Below are 22,655 nucleotides of genomic sequence, written 5' to 3' on the forward strand. Positions count from 1 at the left end.
TAGCAGAGATTTTATCTGGGTAGCTTGAAGAGGACGCACTGTATTTGCTGAGTGAAAAATACTATCTTGAACTGAGAATAGCTATTTGAAATATTGCTAGGCATAATTTCAATGAATCTGAACTCTTTCCCTATAAACTTCTTTAATTTTAAAGAAAAACATTTGCAGAAACCCTAATCCTTTCCAATTCAAATTACTTGCCCAGCCAATATTCTGAAGTGAACTATATTCCGTTGGACAAAATAATGGGAAAAACAACTTGTGGTTTTAATCAGTGGAAAGGAAACAATTTGGCTTCTTTAAGTTTGAACAGAACAAGATAAGCTGTGTCATCATCAATTGCCTTTAATGTGCATAATGTACACTTTGTCCTGCTTTTTATCCAAGGATCTAGGCATGACAGAGGTGTCTGTTGTTTTTTTTTAAAGAACGTGGGGAGGCTGTGGCATTTCCTGAATAAGAAGAAACAGATTCTATAACAGTTCTGAGATTGAACATAGGATTATTAACCTTTCCATACTCCCAATTAATTAGTTTCAATCATAATGTCACTTGAGTGAAGAAAAATATTTAATGTAAGATGAAGCTTGTAAGTCATTGCATCCTTTCAGTCCATGGCAGACTCCTGGGAGTCATTTTGATTATTAAGTAAAAAAAAGCATTGGACACAGGAGTAAGTTTAAGAGACCTGAGTTTTGAGGTGTCTGGCTGGCTCAAGCAGAGGAGCGAGCAACTCTTGATCTTGGGGTTGTGAGTTCAAGTCTTATGTTGGGTATAAAGATTACTTAAAATAAATAATTAGGGACACCTGTGTGTCTCAGTCTTGAGCATCTGACTGTTAATTTTGGCTCAGGTCAAGATCCCAGGATGGTGGGATCCAGCCGTTGCCACCGGCTGTGCCATGAATGAGGGGCCTGCTTAAGATTCTCTCTCTTGCTCTGCCCCTCTCCCCCGCTCACGCGCTCTCTCTCTCAAATGAAAATAAAATAAATAACTGAAAAACAACGAGTAAACAAGAGACCTGAGTTTTGGCTTGGCCACTAATTAGTTTTATGGCCTTGGAAAGTTGCTTAACTTCTTTTGAGATTTTTCTTCTCTAAATTGGTGGGTAAGGATGGGAGAGAGGTTTAATCTTAAGGTTTCCTCTTCACCAAAGAGCTTAACACAACACCTAATACAAATTTATCCCACATAGCCTCATTGCCCTGCTCTCCTCGCTTTTCCTTGAAAGTCTTCGAGGGACTCCCGCAATTGTCTTGCTTACATTCCCATCCTGACCCTCACAAGGGCTGTGTATCCTTTGCTAGTGGTGTTTGAAAAAGGTAAGGAAGCCTCGTTTTTCACGGGTTGCAGTAAGGACACTTCGGGCTCCAGGCTGGTAGTCTTTTCTGGAGGTCTCGGTCTCCTTTCCTCCTTCTACCATTAGGCCTCTTCCTAGTGCCCGCCGGTGATTAGCTTCCTGTTAGGCGGTTCTGGGGATGGCGCCAATTTGCCAGATCCTGGCAGCTCTGGTTCTGAGGAGGTGGCATGGTAGGGCCTCACGGTTTGGGGCCCTTCTTCGTGACTCCTTCAGTGTAAATTCGTATCGTGACAACGCATTCCCGATTTTCTTCTAAAAAGCCCAAACCTGGGGTCACAATCATGCCTCTATAAGCAAGTTAACTACTGAGCTAAGAGGACACCAACGTGGGCCAACCACTAGTCTCAGGAGCTCTACTTCTACGCTCCGGACCCACGGGCAGTTGCGGCTGTGGCTGGAACTACAAGGCCCAGAATTCCAGCGCGCACGCGCGCTGCCATTGTGATGCTCCTTTCCCGGTAACTCGCCCTCTCAGGCAAACCTGAAGATAGCGGCAATTCTCCGGTGGGGGGCGGAGACGCTCTCTGCCTGACTCTCCGCCCCCGTCGTGATAGGCAATGGGACCAGCCAACCGACGTGGCGGGTTCGGGTCGTGCTCTCCAATCAGCACCTGCGGCGGAGAGGTGGGCGTGCGCACTGGCAGGGCAGGTGGGCTAGGCTGTGTCGGGTTGCGAAGGGGGAGAATAACGTCGGGTCGGGTCAGCGGGCGCTGCAGTAGTCGCCGCAGCGGCGATGGGAGCGGTGGGGACGAGGCGGCGGCGGCGGCGGCAGGAGGAGGAGCAGGGGCTGGCACAAGAGCAGCGGCTGGGGGCGGCCAGCAGCAGCATTAACAGCAGCCGCAGCCGCCGCCGCCGCCAGTAAACGCGGACGGTACCCGAGGGGACTACCCAGCCGGCCGGCCCTCGAAGCCGCGCTCGGCTCCCGCCGCAGTCGGCGGCGGGGGATGGGCAGGCGGCGGCGGTCCCGCCTGCTGAGGGTTGATCTCTGTCGGTCCTGGTCCTGAGCTGGATCCGAGCCCTTCGCCCGAAATCCCTGCGTCCGCCACGGCCCAGGTAGGACACACCCCCCCGAACCCCCCGGGCGCCTCAGGGGTGCCCCGGGCCCCGCCCTCCCCCAGTCCTGACCCCCTCCTCCAGCCGCACCCCTCGCGGAGTGACCGACCCTGGTGCGGAGGGGAAGGGTACGAGAGTCTCCTCGGTAGCTGCCCACGCCCTGGGCTTGTGCCAGACCTAGTCACTCCACCTCGGAGACCGTCTGCTTCTACACCGTTTACCCGAAGGCTTGTGCCCTGTTTCCCGAGAGCCTTTCGGTGTCTTGACTGAACTTGGAGGGTCACGAAGCTTCGTCTGTTTCTCTCTCTGTAGGTGACCCATATATTGCTTGTATTTATGCAGCTTCTGGTACCAGGGCTGAGCACAGAGGGTTCTCAGGATACACTGAGCGCTTCTTTCGCACCCCGCCTCCCCAAATATAATAGATGGAGGCATGGGACTATGCAGTGTGTTTGCTGTGTAGTAACGACAATGAAGGCCATGACTTTCTGGTACTTAAGGTGCAAAGTAATGACCTGAAGGATTTGCCTGCCATTTGCCTGGACTAAGATGATGTTGACACCCTGGGTGCTGTGGGAGGGACAAAAGACTCCACACGTTTGTACTGTCAAATCAGAGAAGTAAATAATCCATTGGATGCCAGGATACTTTATCGCACAGTGAAGTTAATTTTGTTTCAGTCGTGGCTGCATTGGAGGTAAAAATGACATTGAGTTGTACTTTGCTTTGAATTAAAGTTGATAGGTGGCAGCAATCCCGGTATTAACTCTTCTCATCCTTAGCTTTAGAAATTGTTCTTTAAACATGAGAGAGAGCAGTTTTCTTATAGTCTATGTATTATGTAAAGATGTTTCGGTATTCAGTAGAAATTGAGATTTTGAAATCCAAAAAAACTGAAATACACGAGGATCACATTATTATGAATGGACGCATGTACACATACACGCAGGGAGAATCCACTCTGTGTTTTGTTAGTGTGTGTTCTGAGCCATTAATAACAGTTGCATTGGTTTCTAAACACTGATTTGCCAGAGTAGACCACAAAGAAAGATGTGTTTGCTGTTTTCTTTTGGCTCAGTAGAATAATGTTCTCTTTGGGGGGAAAGGAGAGATGGGAGATTGATTTTAAAGTATCGAGGGAATTGAATGTTATGTATTTCTTATAAAGAAACAGTAATGTTGACAAATATTACTAATATGACTAATCTTGAAGAACTATAGAAATTTTTCAAATAATAAGTGTACTCATTTCCATGGCATATTGTGATCCATTCAAATTGAAAACATACCAAAAGGAACCTTTAATTTAGAAGGTTATGTTTTCCTGTATGATGTATCTTGATCAAGGCACTGAAAGGGATGTCTGAAGCATGCTTATAAAGGAAAGTTTCTCATTCTTTTATGATAGAATGTTAGGAAATGTTTTTTTCTCTTTCAGTTTTAGAAACATAAAAGAAATTGAAGCCCCTAGCTTCATTAATTTAATTTATAATATCAAATTGAAATAAATCTGATCTTCAGTAAGGAGCTAAAAATAATAGATCTTGCTTATGCTCTTGTACTGTGGTTAATACATAATTTAGTAAATTCTCTATTGTACTATATATGATTTCAGATTTTGTGTCTTTTTTTGACTTAAAAAAATACTGATTATTTTAATGCCTCAGGAAATCTCCATGAGAACACGCTCATTTGCTTTAGCAAATTGAACTCAATTATATAGGGCTTCAAATAGTTTTAAATGTAGAGTTGGAAGTGAAGTTTGTATAATTTAGACAAATTTGAAAGTATTTTACCTCAAAAAAATGGGCTAAAAGGTGATAATTAGTGATAGATTGTTGGTTTTTCAATGTAAACAAATCTTACAGAGCTTAGTTCACTATCATGGAATCTAACTTTGACAGGGGCAGTCAATTCTGTATATTTTGTAACCTTAAAAAGTACTATATAGAGATGACAACTTGATTGCAACTTGTGAGAGACTTTGACCTGGAACCACCCAACTAAGACACTCTTAGATTCCTAATCCTCAGAAACTCTGTGAGTTAGTGAATGTTTGTTGCCTAAAAACAAAAAGCAATGTATAACAAGGGGAAGATTTTAATGACCATTATTGAACTAGTGTGGGTTGAATTGATTCACGAAATAAAATAGCCTTTTAGAATTAATGGAAAATATAGCTTACATCCTTCCCCACTCTTAAAGAAGTCTCCTGTAGAAAAATTCTTTTATAGATATGTGACAAACAACTTTACAATTTGGGCTTTATAATTTAAACTTTACAATTTAAGTTACAATGATTCTAGTCATGTATTCCTTTTTTTTTTTTTTTCTCTTCTTGAGGTTTTTGAGAAATACTCAACATATAGCTGGAGTTGTGTCCGTTTATTTGATTAGTAATATTGCAGGATATCTTCAATGTATGAATTTTTGAAATTAAACATATTTATGCTATTTTACTTCCTTGTCGTCCTTTTTTTGTTGTTGTTATGCAGTGTATTGTAGATAATAGCGATGGCAGTGGTGGATTCTAACCCCCGCCACCCCTCCCCCCACCCCGCCCCACCTGAGGCTTCAGTGGATAGAATCCTTGTGTTGAAAATACTTTTATAACTTTTTTTTGTAAATGTTCAGTGTTTTCAGGTTAAATGTCATACTTCCATGTTTGAGACAAGAGTCTTTAAGTCTGTATGAAAAAGTTGAGTATTTTAGAGCTAACTTTTGAGCATATGTACAACACATATAGTATTGCCACTCAGAAGTTACTGTCTTCTTGGGGTGCCTGGGAGGCTCAATCTTTTGAGCGTTGGACTCTGATTTCAGCTCAGGTTGTGATCCCAAGTTGTGGGATCAAGCCCCGTGTCAGGCTCTGCTTGGTCATGTAGACTGTGTGCAATTCTCTTTCCCTCTCTCTCTCTCTTTTTCTCTCCCTCTCTCTCTCTTTCTCCTTCTCCTTCTCCTTCTCTCCCCTGCCCCTTGCACTCTCTCTCTCTCTCTCTCTCTCTCTCAAAAAAAAGTTTCTGTCTTCCTTAATATCTGGTGATCTTATTGTAGGTTTAAAATACAGGTTGAAGGGTGGCTGGCTGGTGGAGCATGTGACTCTTGATCTTGGGGTTGTGAGTTCAAGTCCCACCTTGGGTGTAGAGATTACTTAAAAAAAATAAAAATCTCTAAAATACATACTGAAATTAAATTATTTATGTAATGTGAATGTCAATTTTGCCAGAAAATTTCATCTTTTAAATCGGTGATTTTTAAGCAGATTTCTTGGTATATTTTCATTTATGTTTTATGACTATGATAAACATAATTATTCTTCTCTTTGTGGTTATTTTATATGTTCTTTTTTTTTTTAATGGTTGTTAATTTTTGAGAGAGAAAGAGACAGAACACAAGCAGGGGAGGGTCAGAGAGAGAGGGAGACACAGAATCTGAAGCAGGCTCCATGCTCTGAGCTGTCACCACAGAGCTGGACATGGGGCTTTAGCCTATAAACAGTGAGATAATGAGTGACCTGAGCTGAAGTCAGGCGCTCAACTGATTGAGCCACCTAGGCGCCCCTGTTCTGTTTGTCTTTTTTTTTTTTTAAATGTTTATTTATTTTGAGAGAGAGCACAAGCAGGGGAGGAGCAGAGAGAGTTGGAGTGAGAGAGTCCCAAGCAGGCTCCGCACTGCCAGCACAGTGCCCTATGCAGAGACGGAGCTCACAAACTGTGAGATCATGACCTCAGGTGAAATCAAGAGTTGGACTTGTATTGAATTTTTTTCATGATTTTTTTTTTTTAACCTTTGTATATGAGATCCTCGATGTTTTGGGATGTTGATAGTTCCTTTTTATTGTATTAAGAAATTCACTTTCACTTAGATTTAAACTTCCCATGGTAAAAAATTAAGTGTTATGGGGCACCTGGGTGGTTAAGTTCATTAAGCCTTCAAATTCAGGTCAGGTCATGATCTCATGGTTCGTGAGTTAGAGTCCTGCATCAGACTCTCTACTGTCAGCCTGCTTCCTATGCTCTCTGTCCGCCTCCCCTCCCCCCTTATGTGTGCGCACACGCTCTCTCTCTCTCTCTCTCAAAAATAAACATTACAAAAAATTAAGTGTTCTTTGAAAAGAATCTGAGGTGTTTTAGTGTCTTCTGAAGAATAGGAGGTGGTAGGGGAGCCTGGGTGGCCTAGTTAGTTAAGCATCCGACTTCAGCTCAGGTCATGATCTCATGGTTTGTGGGTTCAAGCCCCGAGTTGGGTTCTACACAGACAGCTCAGAGCGTGGATGGAGCCTGCTTCAGATTCTGTGTCTCACTTTCTCTCTGCCCCTTCCCTTTTCTCTATCCTTCCCCTTCTCTCTGTCCCTCCCCTTCTCTCTGCCCCTCCCTGAGTTCTCTCCCTCTCTCTCAAAAATAAAGAAGTAAAGATTTAAAAAAAAAAAAAAAAAAGAAAGAAAAAGAATGGGAGGTGGTAGCTTTTCACTGTCTCTGGTAAGCTTTCAGGATTTAACTGTGTTTTAGGAATCAGCATTTTTGTTTTATAGAAAGTTTGCACCTTAATGAAAATAAGAATTGGTGTTTTTAAATGTTTGAAATAGAAAATTTATTTGCCATTATATGTATTTTTACCAGAATGCTTTTTATCATTTTTTTTATATAGAAGTGTATGGTTGGTACAAAATGTTACTTTAGTTTCATATGTACACAACTTATATGTAACACTATGCCCACCACAAGTGTACCTACCATATGTCACCATACAGTGCTATTATAGTACCATTGCCTATATTTCCTATGCTGTACCCTTTATTCCCATGACTTATTCATTCCATAACTGGAAGCCTGTACCTCCCACTCCCCTTTACCCATTTTGCCCCCTGCCCTTGGCAACCCTCAGTTTGTTCTTTGTATTTATGGGTCTGTTAATGCTTTTTTGTTTGTTCATTTGTTTTGTTTTTTAGATTCCATATATAAGTGAAATAATATGGTATTTGTCCTTTTCTGTCTGACTAATTTCACTTAGCAAAATACCCCTTAGGTCCATCATGTTGTCACAAATGCCAAGATCTCATTGTTTTTTGTGGCTGAAATATGTATACCACTTCTTTATCCATTCATCAATGGATGGACACTTGGTTGCTTCCTTTTATCATTTTTTTACATTTGTCCTTTTTCTTTCTGCAGTTTCAAGATAATTGCCTTTTTAAAAAAGTGATTTCACATTGTTTTCCTTGTTTTATTCATTTAAATACTGTATTTTGTTAATATTTGTCTGACATTTAGTTTTATACATGTTATATATTATATATTAAGTTGGAAAGACCCTCTTTCTTACTTTCTTTGATCCATTAAGGGCCTAGTTTCTAAAATACTTCAGAAATGGTTTTATCAACATTTTGCAATGACCAATGAGGCAGAGATGAGGGGAGGAAGTAGGAAAAAATGAATAGCTAAAGAGACTCTTGCCTCTCATGAAATTTGATTTGAAAAAATCATCTGGAAGCTAATTCGTATGGTAGATAGTAAACTAGATTAGGACTTCATTTCTGCTGCGCTTGTTTAGCACTTAGAAAATCCAACATGTCCAAGACAAAAGTCAGCCCTCTTTTAAGTGCTTTAGTTCTACAAATGAAGGTATTATTATTTAATCAGTTGCCCAAGCTCAAAAATCTCATTATGTATGTATATATTTTGGTTTCCTTTTCCCCCTGGTTCTACCTGCACAGAATCTCTCCTTTTTATTTCTATTGTAAGTACCTTAACTTAGCCTCTTTTCACTTCATTACCTCTCCTTAAACATGTGGCAGCTCTGAACCTCATTATCTCTCCTTGGAACTATTGTAATAGCCTCATCCATTTGTTCATTAAATATTTGTTCAGCATCTATTGTGTTACTATGCTAGGGGTTAGAGATTTGGCAGTGAAAAGGACAAAAATGATGTCACTTCTGGAGCTTAACAATATAATGGAGGCAGTCTGTTATAGAATAAGGAATTCTAAGTGTTCCAAGTATCATGAAGGGAAAATGCAGACTACTGGGTGAATGTATTACCAGACAGAACTAACAGTCTGGGGAGTGGGTTCAGGGAAGTAGTCTTCTGTTTTGTCACCCACAGTTTATTCTCCATATGCCAGCAGATTCAGAGGTTAATAGATATATTACAGCTATAAGCAGTTAAGTAATTAAAAATAATAATTTATTATTTTTTTTTTTTAATTTTTTTTTTTTTCAACGTTTTTTTTTTAAATTTATTTTTGGGACAGAGAGAGACAGAGCATGAACGGGGGAGGGGCAGAGAGAGAGAGGGAGACACAGAATCGGAAACAGGCTCCAGCCTCCGAGCCATCAGCCCAGAGCCTGACGTGGGGCTCAAACTCACAGACCGCGAGATCGTGACCTGGCTGAAGTCGGATGCTTAACCGACTGCGCCACCCAGGCGCCCCAATAATTTATTTTTAATAAGCTTTTTAAATAAAACAATTTAATGAGAATTAAATGTTCACACAGCTTTTGAAACAGCTTCAGACAAATGCTTTCAGAACACCAGAGCATTTGAAAAATTTGGTTCTACAGAGTCTGTCCACCTCTCTGTACAGTATGAGTATCTACTTTGGGTTTTCTCAGGCTTCAGTTGCTTGAGTACTGACAGAATTCCTATGTTATGTTTCACATTCTGTGTTTGAATCTCAGAAATGAGGACTAGGCATTACCAGTAGGAGGGTATGTATGGCTACAAAAAAGAAGTCTTCCAGGTAAGTAACTGTCTCTCTGTGGCTAGAATCTAACAGTTTATAGGTGACTTATTATTTTTTTTATTAAAAAAATTTTTTTAAATGTTTTTATTTATTTTTTTGAGACAGAGAGAGACAGAGCATGAGTGGGGAAGGGGCAGAGAGAGAGGGAGACACAGAATCTGAAGCAGGCTCCAGGCTCTGAGCTGTCAGCACAGAGCCCTACGCAGGGCTCCAACTCACAGACTGTGAGATCGTGACCTGAGCTGAAGTCGGACGCTTAACCGACTGAGCCACCCAGGCGCCCCTATAGGTGACTTATTAAATATACAAGTAATTAGGATATAATTTGGATATCTTTGTAAGTTTAAAAATATGTAATGCATTTTAAATCAGAAAAAAAAGTCTCTTACCATATTCTGGCACCTAATTTTGGTTTAGAAAATAAAGTTACTAGAGCCATTAACCTCTACATTAATAAATGCTTGAGTGGGAGAGAGCCAAAGCATAAGAGACTCTTAAAAACTGAGAGCAAACTGAGGGCTGATGGGGGGTGGGAGGGAGGGGAGGGGGGGTGGTGGGTATTGAGGAGGGCACCTGTTGGGATGAGCACTGGGTGTTGTATGGAAACCAATTTGACAATAAATTTCATATATTTAAAAAAAATAAATAAACATTAAAAAAATAAAAAAATAAACGCTTACACAGCAAGTGAATACAAACTGTTAATTATGCATCAGGATGCAATTTGAGTGTATTCTAATCTTTACTGTAACATATCATAGTACTTTACTTAACTCCTTTTTGCCTCAGTTTTGCTGTTTTTAAAAAGGAAAATTAATATAATTAAAATGGAGATCATTACAGAGAAGTTTCTGTATTGATTTTTTTCCCTTTGTCTTAGTGGGAAGATCATAGACCTATAATGCTTTGTTTGGTTGATATAGCTACAGAAGATTTTACCCAAGGAACGGTCTTGTTCAGTGTTTTCATTACAATCTGGCCATGTAAGTTACACTGTACTTTCTTTAGGGAAAGGATTTGCTTATGTGTTGTTAGTGTTGTAGCCAGGGAGAAGAGAACTAGATTGTTTACACTTTTATCCTGTTGTCAGTAATTGGAACTATACTGACTTGTAAAGTTTGTCTTTAATAGGTATTTTACTTTCTTGAATATATTTATTGAACCCAGAGAGTTTCCATGCTGCTAGAAGTGTAATTTACCTCCTGTGAAAGTTTAGAAGGAACATTTGAAGTATGAATGGTGACTAAATATTCTTTTCCTTTTGCTATCAGCAAATAGCATTAATCACAAATCTTTATCTCTTTTTAATAGCCCTTTAGAGAGGCTCTGGCCAAAAATCTTTGGGGTAAAACAAAAACAAAATCCCATGAGATTTATCCTATTCTTGATTGTTATTTCTGTTCTTTACATTAATATTATTAAGTGTCTTGAAAAACTTAGCTGTTGTGTACCTCTGTAAACTTGCATCTGTCTCTCAGCTTGTTTAAAAACATAACTGAGAGGCTCCTGGGTGGCTTGGTCAGTTGAGCATCTGACTCTTGATTTTGGTTCAGGTTATGATCTCACAGTTTGTGGATTTGAGCCCTTAGTTGGGCTCTGCACTGACAGTGTGAATCTTCCTTGGGATTCTCTCTCTCCCTCTCTCTCTGTCCTAACCCCCCTTTGTGTTCTCTCTCTCTCAAAATAAATACATAAACTTTTTAAACAACAAAAAAAAACAAGGGGGGGGCAGAGACGAAGGGGGCATAAGATCTGAATTGGGCTCTGCACTGACAGCAGAGAGCCCAATGTGGGGCTCAAATTGACAAACCAGGAGATCGTGACTCGAACTGAAGTTGGGTGCTTAGCTGACTGAGCTGGACACCCCAAGATTATTTTTTATAATGTGAAAAATATATTATTTTGACTTTGAGATAGGAGGTAGCCACTCTGCATCATACTATATTTTAATCTATTTTTGGAATACAGATTATGTATTCTACCTGTTTATATAATAGATCAGGATTACTTTGAAAGCATCTGGTCTTTTACTCTAATAATAGGAGGTGTTTGATAAATGTTTTTTTTTTATCAAATTTGAAAAAATTTAATACTTTTTTTTCTTTAGATTTTTTTCCCCCTAGCATGGAATCCCTCTGGGCCCAATAAGTGTATCTAGAAATTAAAATATCTACTAAAAGTGGAAAGAAACTTTATATAAGACAGTATGGTTACAGTAACTGACAACAAAATAAAAGTGTAAACAGTCTGTTCTTTCCTTCTGGGACTCCAGTTACATTACATGTTTTAGGCTTTTTGATGTTATCCCATAACGAACTGATGATCTGTTGGTTGGGTTTCTTTTTCTCTGTATGTTTCATTTTGGATAGTTGTTGTTTTTTTTTTCTCTTCTCTTCTCTATCTTCCAGTTCATAATCCCTTCTTTTACAGTAGCTAATCTGGTGTTAATCCTATCCAGTGTTGTTGTTGTTTTAATGTTTATTTATTTATTTTTGAAAGAGAGAGAACACAAATAGGGGAGGGGCAGAGTAAGAGGGAAACAGAATCTGAAGCAGGCCCCAGGCTCTGAGCTGTCAGTGCACAGCCAGACTCAGAGCTTGAACTCATGAACTGTGAGATCATGACCTGAGCCGAAGTCAGACACTTAACCGACTGAGCCACCCAGGCGCTCCCCCCTTCCCCTCCCCTTTTTTTTTTTTATCTCAGATATATACTTTTAATGTCTAAAAGTCCTTGTCTACCACTTCTATTTCTGGGTCTGTTTTTACTTTTCTTTTTTCCTTTCTGTTCTTCCTTTTTTTAATTAAAGTATATTTGATACACAATGAATGTTACGTTAGTTTCAGGTGTGTAGAGTACAGTGCTAAGGTAAGACTAGAGTTATGTATGCTGTGCTCACCACAAGTGTAGCTCCCATTTGTTACCATGCAATGCTATTACAATACCATTGGCTGTATTTCCTGTGCTTAACCTTTCATCTCCGTGATTTATTCACTCCATTAACTAGAAGTCTATACCTCTTAATCTCCTTCACCCATTTTGCCCATCCCACCACGGCCCTCCCCTGTGGCAGTCACCAGTTTGTTCTTTGTATTTGTGCATCTACTTTTTTTGTTGTTCATTTGTTTTTATTTGTTTTAGATTCCACATATAAGTGGAATCATATTGTATTAGTCTTTCTCTGTCTGACTTATTTCACAGACCTTCTAGGTCCATGTGACAAATAGCAAGATCTCATTCTTTTACGGCTGAGTAATAGTCCACATTCCATATATATTCCATGATATGTAACTTCTTTTTTATTCATTCATCTCTCTCTCTCTTTTTTTTTTTTTTTTGAGAAAGCAAGAGAGAGAGAGAGAAAGAGAGAGAGAGAGAATGTGCGCAAGTGGGGGAGGGGAAGAGGGGAGAGAGGAAGAGAGAGAGAAGCTTAAGCAGGCTTCACACCCAGCATAAAATCATGACTGGAGCAGAAATCAAGAGTCGGACGCTTAACCAGTTGAGCCACCTGGATGCCCCTATTTATTCATCTCTTGATGGGCACTTAGTTTGCTTCCATATCTTGACTATTATATGTAATGCTGCAGTAAACACAGGAGTGCATATAGCATTTTGAATTAGTGTTTTCATTGGATAAATACCTAGTAGTAGAATTACTGGATCACATGGTATTTCTATTTTTAGTTTTTTTGAGGAACGTGCATACTGTTTTCCGTAGTGGCTCTGCGCATTTGCTTACCATCAATAGTGTAAGAGAGTTCCTTTTTCTCCACATCCTTGCTAACACTTGTTATTTCTTATCTTTTTGATGCTAGCACACTGACAGGTGTAAGGTGATATCTCATTGTGGTTTTAATTTTCATGTCCTTAATAATTAATGATGTCGAACATGTTTTCATGTGTCTGTTGGCCATCTGTATGTATGTCTTTACTGGAAAAATGCCTATTTGGGGCCTCTGCACATTTTAAAATTGGATTCTTTGGATTTTTTTTTTTTTCTGTTGAGTTGTGTAAGTTGTTTATATATTTTGGATATTAACCACTTATCAGATATATTATTTGCAAATAGCTTCTCCCATTCAGTTGGTTACGTTTTCGGTTTTGTTGATGGTTTCCTTCACTATGCAAAAGCTTTTTATTTTAATGTAGTCCCAATAGTTTGTTTTTGCTTTCCTGCAGAGATCTATCTAGAAAAATGTTGCTAATGCTAATGTCAGAGAGATTACTGCCTATGTTTTCTTCTAGGATTTTATGGTTTCAGGTCTCACAGGTCTTTAATCCACTTTGAGTTCATTTTTGCGTATGGTATAAGAAAGTGGTCCAGTTTCATTGTTTTGCATGTAGCTGTCTAATTTTCCTAGCACCATTTATTGAAGAGACTGTCTTTTCTCCATTGTATAATCTTGCCTCCTTTGTTGTAGATTAATTGACTATAAATGTGTGGTTTTATTTCTGGGTTCTCTTTTCTGTGTGTCTGTTTTGATGATTCAGCTTTGTAGTAGATCTGGAAATCTGGGATTGTGATACCTTCAGCTTTGTTCTTCTTTCTTCAGAATGCTTTGACTTGGGTTTGTTTTTATTGATTGATATTTCCTTTTTTGCATCCCTGGTAATTTGTTTGAGTGCCAGACATTATGATTTTACATTGTTACGTGCTGGATTTTTTTTTTTTTTTTTTTTGTATTCCTTTAAATATTGGGGAGTTTGTTTTGGGATACAGTTATTTGAAAATACTTTGATGCATCCAAGGCTCTGAATGTTTTTGAAGGTCTTTTTCACTCTGTCTGGTGAGTATGCAAACTATTCTTAGCCTTATTTAAGCATCAAAGATTGTTCTGCCTGCCCCTTTCCAGTGGTTTGAACTTGGTTTTGATCATTTCACTTCCTTACACAGGTGCATTGATAAGTACTTAGCCAGAATCTCAAGGAGAATTCTCTCTAGATATCCACAGCTCATTCTTTGTGCTGATGTGCTTTCTCCTCTCCAGTGTTTCGTTTTGCCTTGACCTCCCCAGAACTCTGAATTTTGTCTCCTTAACTCAGTGAGATTTCTGGTCTTTGTTTGGGTTCCCCATCCCTGTACTGTGGCCTGGAAATTCTCTCCAGGTAGTGAGTTGGGGGTACTTGTAAGGCTAACTTTATTTCCCTTTTTCTCATGAATCCCTATTCTGTAGTGCTTATTGTCAATAGTGTCTAAAAACCATGTTTCATATATTTTGTCTTTTTTCTAGTTGTTTAATGTGGTAGGGTAAATCTGGTCCCTGTCACTTTATTGTGGCCAGGAGCTGCATTCACCTGGTGAGTATATTTAAATCTCAAAGAGGAGTCATATTTCACAGTTATGCTGTCATTAGAAATTTATGTATTATCTTTATGCCCAAATATAGCTTCAAAGATATCTTCTGTGCCCTTTAGACACATCATAAGCTTCTGATGATTAATTCTAGCACTCTTCTTATTGGGATTAAAATTGTAGTAAAAATAATTTTCCTACTACTCTGTTCAAGAGCAGAATCTAACATAAACTCTATATGGCACTATGTATAAAAACCATGCTGTTATTTATTTTGTGAATTATCTAGCTTCCCCTCCAAATAGGAGGATATCTAGTTATAGATATATAGCTATCTATACACACACACACACACACACACACACAGTTATATAGTTATATAGTTAGTTATACAGTATATCTAGATAATAATAGTTATAACTGAACTTTGTTTCCTTTTGCTTTATATCCATCCCCCTTATACGAAGTCCCTTATTGGCTCCCCTTTGCTGAAATAGAATAAAGTTCATTTTCTTCCTAGCATGATTTTTATAGTCTGAACTCAGTTTACCTTTCATGTCTATGTATTCTTTCTCTATGATCAGAACTCTTTTAGACCAATCTTAGTCCATGTAGACAACTGTACATATTCATTTTTCCATGCACTTGTGTGTTTTGTTCATTTCCATTTATGTGCCTTTGCTTAGCTCCTCAGTCAGTTAGCTTTTGCCTTCAAACAAACCACCCCAAAGTTCAGAGGGTAACACAATTTGTTAGTAAAATATTCTGTGGATTGGCCGTTTGGGTCCAACTGCATATTCTTTTTTGGTCTTGTCTGGGCTCATGTATGCGAGGCATTGTGCTAGCTTGGGTTTCTTCACAATTTGGGTTCCAAAACAAGCAATAGAGGGCTAGTTGAGAGCATAAATGCTTTTCAAGCTTCTGGGTCATGTTTGCTAATGTTCTGTTGGTCAAAGCAAGTCACAGGGCCAACCTCAGTTTCCAGGATAAAGAAACTCTACCTCTTTGTGGGAGATGCAGCAAGGTCACATTGTAAAAAGATATGTATACAGGAGTGGGAGGAATTTGTGGTTATTTTGCAATCTACTGAACCATCATCATAAATCCTGTCCACCTCCTCTGAGAAACTTTGTATAATCATTCTATCTCATGTAAACCTCTCGCATTTCTGATTTGTCATGTGTACTTGGCCCCAACAGTTTGATGTTGATTAACTTTTTGTATTTTTTACCTTTTAAATCCAGAGAATTACTGTTACGTTCTGTTTTTGCATTATGTATTCTATTTTAAAGAATAATTTGGAAATAATTATTTATGTTTTCTTCTTTCCTTGCTTGTATATTAATTAAGGGCAAAACCATGCATTACATTTCTACCTACTCTTCTGTGTATTTATAACAATTCATTGAATGACTATTTTCAAATCAACTCTCAATTACTTGAGGATGACTTAATTTCACTCAGCTGTATAGAATGTGAAAGAAGTTGTATTCATTCTTCCAATAATTAAACATTTATTGAAAGATTGTTCTGTGGTAGGTATTATGCTAGATACTAAGTACAAAGATGAGAAGAATTCTGCTCTTGACCTCAAGAAATTTAAAGCATTGTAAATTATGTATGTGCTTATAAGCCTGCTTCTTTGCTCTGAACCTAGATTTCTGCCCTATGACCAACTCATAGGTTAGCTGGCTTTTCACTATTGCATAGATGGAACAGTCTCCTGCTGTCTGTCACACTGCTAGATGATTGTTGCCTAATCTATTCTGTGCCTAGCTTCCTTGCCTCTGGTTTATATGACTATTATCTTTTGCTGTTTTCACTTATTTATTTTTTTTAACATTTATTTTTGAGAGGCGGGGGAGGGGCAGAGAGAGGAGAGAGGGAGACACAGAATCCGAAGCAGACTCCAAGCTCTGAGACATAGGGCTTGAACTCTGTAGCCATGAGATCATGACGTGAGTCAAAGTGGGACACTTAACCAACTGCGTGCCCCGGTATCCCTCCTGCTTTTTTTTTTTTTTTATAAGACATATTAATCATAGACTACGTAAAACATTGGTGTGAAATTTAACATTATTATAAATGGTCAAGAAATAGAACATTACCTGCATCTCAGAAGCCCCTTCCTGATCTTATTCCCTTATACCCCAAAGGAATCTATTCTCGTGACTTTTGTAAAAAATCATGTCCTTGCTTTTCTTTATAGACTTACTACCTATGTTTGCATCCCTATTTAGCATAATTTAGTTTTGCTTATTTTTGAACTTAATATAAAAGGATTTATATTGGGGGGGGCACCTGGGTGGCTCAGTTGGTTAAGCAACGGACTCTTGATTTCAGCTCAGGTCATGATCACATAGTTCATGGGATCAAGCCCCTGCATCAGGCTTTGCGCTGACAGCACGGAGCCTGCTTGGGATTCTCTCTTTCCCACTCTCCCTCTCTGGCTTGCATGCTCCCTCTCTCTCTCTCTCAAAATAAATAAATAAGTTTAAAAAAAGGATCTATATTGTATGATTTTTTTCAATGTTGTTTGTGAGACTTGTTCTAGTAGTTCAGTGTCACAGTAGTTTATTTTTGGTTTAGCATAGTTTTTGTGGTAGGTAGAAAATGGTCCCTTGAAGATATTGGTGCCCTAATCCCTGAAACCTGTGACTGTATTATATTACCCTTAAAGTTTATGTATTTATTTTGAGAGAGAGAAAGAGAGAGCAAGGGAGGGGTAGAGAGAGAGGGAGACTGAGAATCCCAAGCAGGCTCTGCACTGCTTGTGCAGAGCCTGACTTGGGTCTCAGTCCCACAACTGTGAGATGATCTGAGATGGAATCAAGAGTCTGACCCCTAATTGACTGAGCCACCCAGGTGCCCTGTGAATGTGTTACCTTATATGTCAGAAGGCACTTTGCAGATGTGATTAAGTTAAGGTTTTTGAAGATTATCTTTGATTATCCAGGTTGGTTCAGTGTAATCACAAGGGACCTTAGAAGAGGGAGACATATATAAAGAGACATGATGTTTGAAGCAGAGCTCAGAGAGAAAGATTTGAAGATGCTGTACAACTAGGTTGGAAGATGCAGGATGGGGCTGTGAGCCAAAGCATACCGGCAGCTTCTAGAAGCTGGAAAAGACAGGAAAAAGGATTATCTCCTAGAGCCTCCATTACAAGCATAGCCTTACTGACACCTTGATTTTAGCCCCATTAGAAGCCTGGACTTTTGATTTCTACCATTGTAAGATTATAAATTTGCATTGTTTTGCCAATAAATTTGTGGTAATTTGTTACAGTAGCAGTAGGAAACTAATTCTTTCTTTTTCTTTCTTTCTTTCTTTCTTTCTTTCTTTCTTTCTTTCTTTCTTTCTTTCTTTCTTTCTTTCTTAACTGTATGACTATATACTACACTTTATCCATTCTTCTCTTACTGGACATTTGAGTTGTTTTTTGTTTTGGCATTTATGGATGGTGTGGCTATGAACATATTTGTGTATGTTTCCTGGGGCTCATGAGAGAAGAGTATTTTTAGGATATATACCTGGGAAGAGAGTTATTGGGTCATGAGGTATGTACATTTTAAGCTTTACTTAGAACTATTTCCAGAGTACATTCCTACCAATGGTTTATGAGAGTCTAAGTTTTTATTTTTAAATAATTTCTTCTTTGATAGTCACTATGATAATGCTTCCTTCCTATATGTGGGCGGGTTCTCAAAATTTGCTTCAAGTCAAGACACATTTAGGAACTAATTTATACTTTTTTGAATTTAGAAATAGTAGGTGGCATTGGTTTATTTTTATTCCCTTTTTGATCAACCAATTTTCGCTTAACCTTAAAAGCAAGATTATAACAATGCAAATGCTGTAATTTAATTTGTAATCATGGTTGTAGAGTAATATTTTTCTCTTGCTGGCAAAAACATTTTTGTATGAATTTGCTAAGTAGTAGTTGTATAATGGGTTTAAATTCAAGGCCTCTATGCAAACATGATAATTTCTGTTCATCAGCATTCAAGCAGCACAGGGACTGCTTTGGACAGTAGTATGTCTGTTAATGTGACTGTTTCTTCTTTTGGTTAAGCATACACAATGATTTGTTAAGTAATCATGGCCATTTATTGAGCACACTTAGTATGCCAGGCATTGTGATAAATAGTTTACATATATCATATATTGTCACTTTTAATCCTGAGATAGCCACCATTGTTACCTGTTTTTTTTTTAGATGAGGAAATTGAGCATGGAAAAGTTAAGTAATGGGTCTTAGATTACACAACCAGGATTTGAATCTAGGTAGTTTGGTCTTCATGTCTATTTTTTGAGAAGTCCCTGGACTTAGAACACAATAAACTCACTGCAGTATTATGTTAATTTCTCTTATAGGGAGTTCTCTTCATTTGGTGTGGTTTGGTCTAGCTTATGTTTATAGAATTATTATAGGATTTTTTATCCATTTGCCATTGTTCCTCTTATTCTTATTTTCATTTTCCTTTTATTTCTACTTTTCTTCGCATCTTTCTATTTGTGTATGTGAATCTGTATAACTTTTAAATTATAGTTTGTTTCCTCATTTTCGTTTTGTTAATTAACTTCATCAGATATCTATTTTTTTAAAATACACTTTTGTGTTAAAAAATTTTTTTTAAATGTTTATTTTTGAGAGAGAGAGAAAGAGACAAGAGTGTGAGCAGGTGAGGGGCAGAGAGAGAGGGAGACATAGAAATTGAAGCAGGCTCCAGGCTCTGAGCTGTGCACACAGCCTGATGTGGGGCTTGAATTCGTGAACGATGAGATCATGAACTAAGCCAGAGTCGGACATTCAGCCAACTGAGCCACCCAGGCATCCCTCAAATATCTATTGATTAACTGCAAAGTTTATATATTTTTTTATTATGGCAGAAGATATGTGATTATGATATGGCTTTCATCTTTAAGGGATTTATAATCTAGGGGATTGTCAGTGTTTGCTTATTAATTTGTTGGCTGTTTTCTTCTCAGTCTTTTTCTATCTAACACATGTTTCAAGTGATTTTTCACCACATGTTATTTTACAAATTGAATATCCATTTAATATGTTTTGTTCATATTTCATCATCTTTGGGTCTGTTTTGGCAACATCTTCAGATTTATCCTCATTGACTGAATTCATTAGTATGCTGTTTACTCTATTAGGATCTAGGTCATTAAAGTCACCTAGGTTATTCTAGGTCATGAATATTATTAAGGAGGAAATTTTTAATTTTTCTCTTGCAGTATCTAGTTTTCTTGCATCAAGATTGATTATTTTTAAGTTATTAGTGTTACTGAAAAATGAATTCCAATTATTTGCAGCCAAATTACATTCACTGTTTAGATATACTTAGTGATGTGGAATCAGAAAGAACTATTGCCCCATACTATTGAAGGCTGGTGTGTCACTTATTTATTGCTGCATAACAAGTTACCCAAAACTTAGTGTTTGTTAAATAACAACATTTATTATTTTACAGTGTCTTTAGGTCAAGATTTTGGGTGTGAGTCAGGTAGGTACTCTGTTTTAGGGTCAGTCACAGGCTGCAGTCAGGATAGGCTGTAGTTGTCACATGGCTCAGCTGGGGAAGGATCTGTTTCCTTGCTTAGTCCGATGGTTGGCATTGATTCAGTTCCTTTGGAGTGGTTGAACTAAGGGCCTCAGCTCTCTGCTATAGCTCTTGGTACCAGTTATAAATGGAATCATATAATTTTGCTAGCAAGGGCTATCCTCAGTTCTTTGCCATGTTGGGCCTTTCTTGGGAGGCAACATGGCAGCTTGCTTCATCAGAGCACCAAGTGGGAAGGGCCAAAGAGAAAGAATGTGAGCAAGGTAGACGTCTTTAGTAATATATTTGGGAAGCAACCTATCACTTTTGTTATATTCTATTCATTAGCGGCAAGTCACTAGATTTTTTTTGTTGTTGTTAAAAAATTTGTTTTAATGTTTGTTTATTTTTGAGACAGAGAGAGACAGAGTATGAGTAGGGGAGGAGCAGAGAGAGGGAGTCACAGGCTCCAGACTCCGAGCTGTCAGCACAGAGCCCAATGCGGGGTTCAAACTCACGAACCGTGAGATCATGACCTAAGCCAAAGTCGGATGCTTAACCAACTGAACCACCCAGGCACCCCAAGTCATTAGATTTCGCCTGCACTCAAGGAGGGATCAAAAGCATGAGATGAGAGATCATTGGGAGCCATTTTAGAAGCAGTACAAGTAGTACATCTTGGTAGCTTATACGATTCTAGGTGTTTTCTGTAGGGTTCAGTTCCTAATTGGAACAGGTGTATTCTTAGATTTATTTCAGTGTTCTGTGAAGGACTCCACCCAGGGTATCATTTGTTCCATGATATTTCCATTAGTAACTTAGAGTGAGACCATGAAAATTATTTGGATTTTGTAGTTATATCTGAGGGGTAACTAGTAATCATTAAAAAAAATTTTTTTTTACTGTGGTAGAATACACATAAGATTTACCATTTTAACCATTTCTAAGTGGACAAATTCAGTGCCATTACATACCTTAACACTATTGTGCCACCAGAACTTTTTCATCTTCCCAAAATGAAATTCCGTATCCAAACAGTAAATCAACACTATCCCCTCCTTGTAGCCCTTAGCAACCCACCAGACAGAAACTGCTTTTCTGTCTCTATGAATTTGCCTACCTAGGTACCTATTATAAATTGAACCATAAATATGACCTTTTGTGATGGGCTTATTTAACTTAGCATAATGTCTTCAAGGTTCATTCATGTTGTAGTGTGTTTGAGAATTTCCTTCCTTTTTAAGATTGAATAATATTCCATTATATGTATGTACTACATTTTGTTTATCTATTAGTCTGTCACTTGGGATGGAGACTTGGGTACTTCCACCTCTTGGCTATTGTGAATAGTGTTGCTATGAACAATGGTGTGCAAATGTCTTTTTGAGTCCTTACTTTGAATTCTTTTGGCTATATACTCAGAAGTCGAATTATTTAATCATATTTTAATTCTATGCTTACTTTTGAGGGTGACTGCCAATAATGTTTTCTGTAGTGGCTGCACCATTTTAAGTTAATATCAGCAATGCACAGGGGTTCCAGTTTCTCTTCATCTTTGCCAGCAGTTTGTGTGTGTGTGTGTGTGTGTGTGTGTGTGTGTGTGTGTGTGTGTGTTTATAATTGTCATTCTAATGGGTATAAAGTGGTTACTGGTTGGATTTGTGTTTCCCTAATAATTAATGATGTTCAGCATCTTTTTTTTTTTTTTTAATTTTTGTTTAATGTTCATTTATTTTTGAGAGAGAGAGAGAGTGCGAGCAGAGAGGGGCAGAGAGAGAGGAACACATAGAATCTGAAGCAGGCTCCAGGCTCTGAGCTGTCAGCACAGAGCCCGATGCGGGGCCCGAACTCACGAACCACGAGATCACTGCCTGAGCTGCAACCGGCCACTCAACCGACTGAGCCACCCAGGCGCCCCGATGTTCGGCATCTTTTAATGTACTTGCCATTTGGATATTTTCTTTGGAAAAATATCTATTCAGGTTGTTTGCCTATTTAAAAAGAAATGGGCAGAAAACATGAATAGACACTTCTCTAAAGAAGACATCCGGATGGCCAACAGGCACATGAAAAGATGTTCAACGTCGCTCCTCATCAGGGAAATACAAATCAAAACCACACTCAGATACCACCTCACGCCAGTCAGAGTGGCCAAAATGAAGAAATCAGGAGACTATAGATGCTGGAGAGGATGTGGAGAGACGGGAACCCTCTTGCACTGTTGGTGGGAATGCAAATTGGTGCAGCCGCTCTGGAAAGCAGTGTGGAGGTTCCTCAGAAAATTAAAAATAGACCTACCCTATGACCCAGCAATAGCACTGCTAGGAATTTATCCAAGGGATACAGGAGTACTGATGCATAGGGGCACTTGTACCCCAATGTTTATAGCAGCACTCTCAACAATAGCCAAATTATGGAAAGAGCCTAAATGTCCATCAACTGATGAATGGATAAAGAAATTGTGGTTTATATACACAATGGAATACTACATGGCAATGAGAAAAAATGAAATATGGCCTTTTGTAGCAACGTGGATGGAACTGGAGAGTGTGATGCTAAGTGAAATAAGCCATACAGAGAAAGACAGATACCATATGGTTTCACTCTTATGTGGATCCTGAGAAACGTAACAGAAACCCATGGGGGAGGGGAAGG

The 22,655-nt window shown here is 38.7% G+C and overlaps 1 protein-coding gene across 2 annotated transcripts in view; it reads left to right on the forward strand.

Moving 5' to 3' along the window:
* Nucleotides 1–1,853: 1,853 nt before the first annotated feature.
* The window catches only part of TTBK2 (tau tubulin kinase 2), a 167,941-nt gene continuing 147,139 nt past the window's right edge, over nucleotides 1,854–22,655 (forward strand). The window contains exon 1 of one of the 2 annotated variants that reach the window (XM_058738036.1): nucleotides 1,854–1,983. The gene's annotated coding sequence lies outside the window, so the exon portion shown is untranslated. Of the gene's footprint in view, nucleotides 1,984–2,012; nucleotides 2,413–22,655 lie in introns of those variants that run through there. The other variant, XM_058738035.1, reaches the window with a different exon arrangement.

The sequence above is a fragment of the Neofelis nebulosa genome, chromosome 7 (genome assembly GCF_028018385.1).
Source record: "Neofelis nebulosa isolate mNeoNeb1 chromosome 7, mNeoNeb1.pri, whole genome shotgun sequence".
Lineage (NCBI taxonomy): Eukaryota > Metazoa > Chordata > Mammalia > Carnivora > Felidae > Neofelis > Neofelis nebulosa.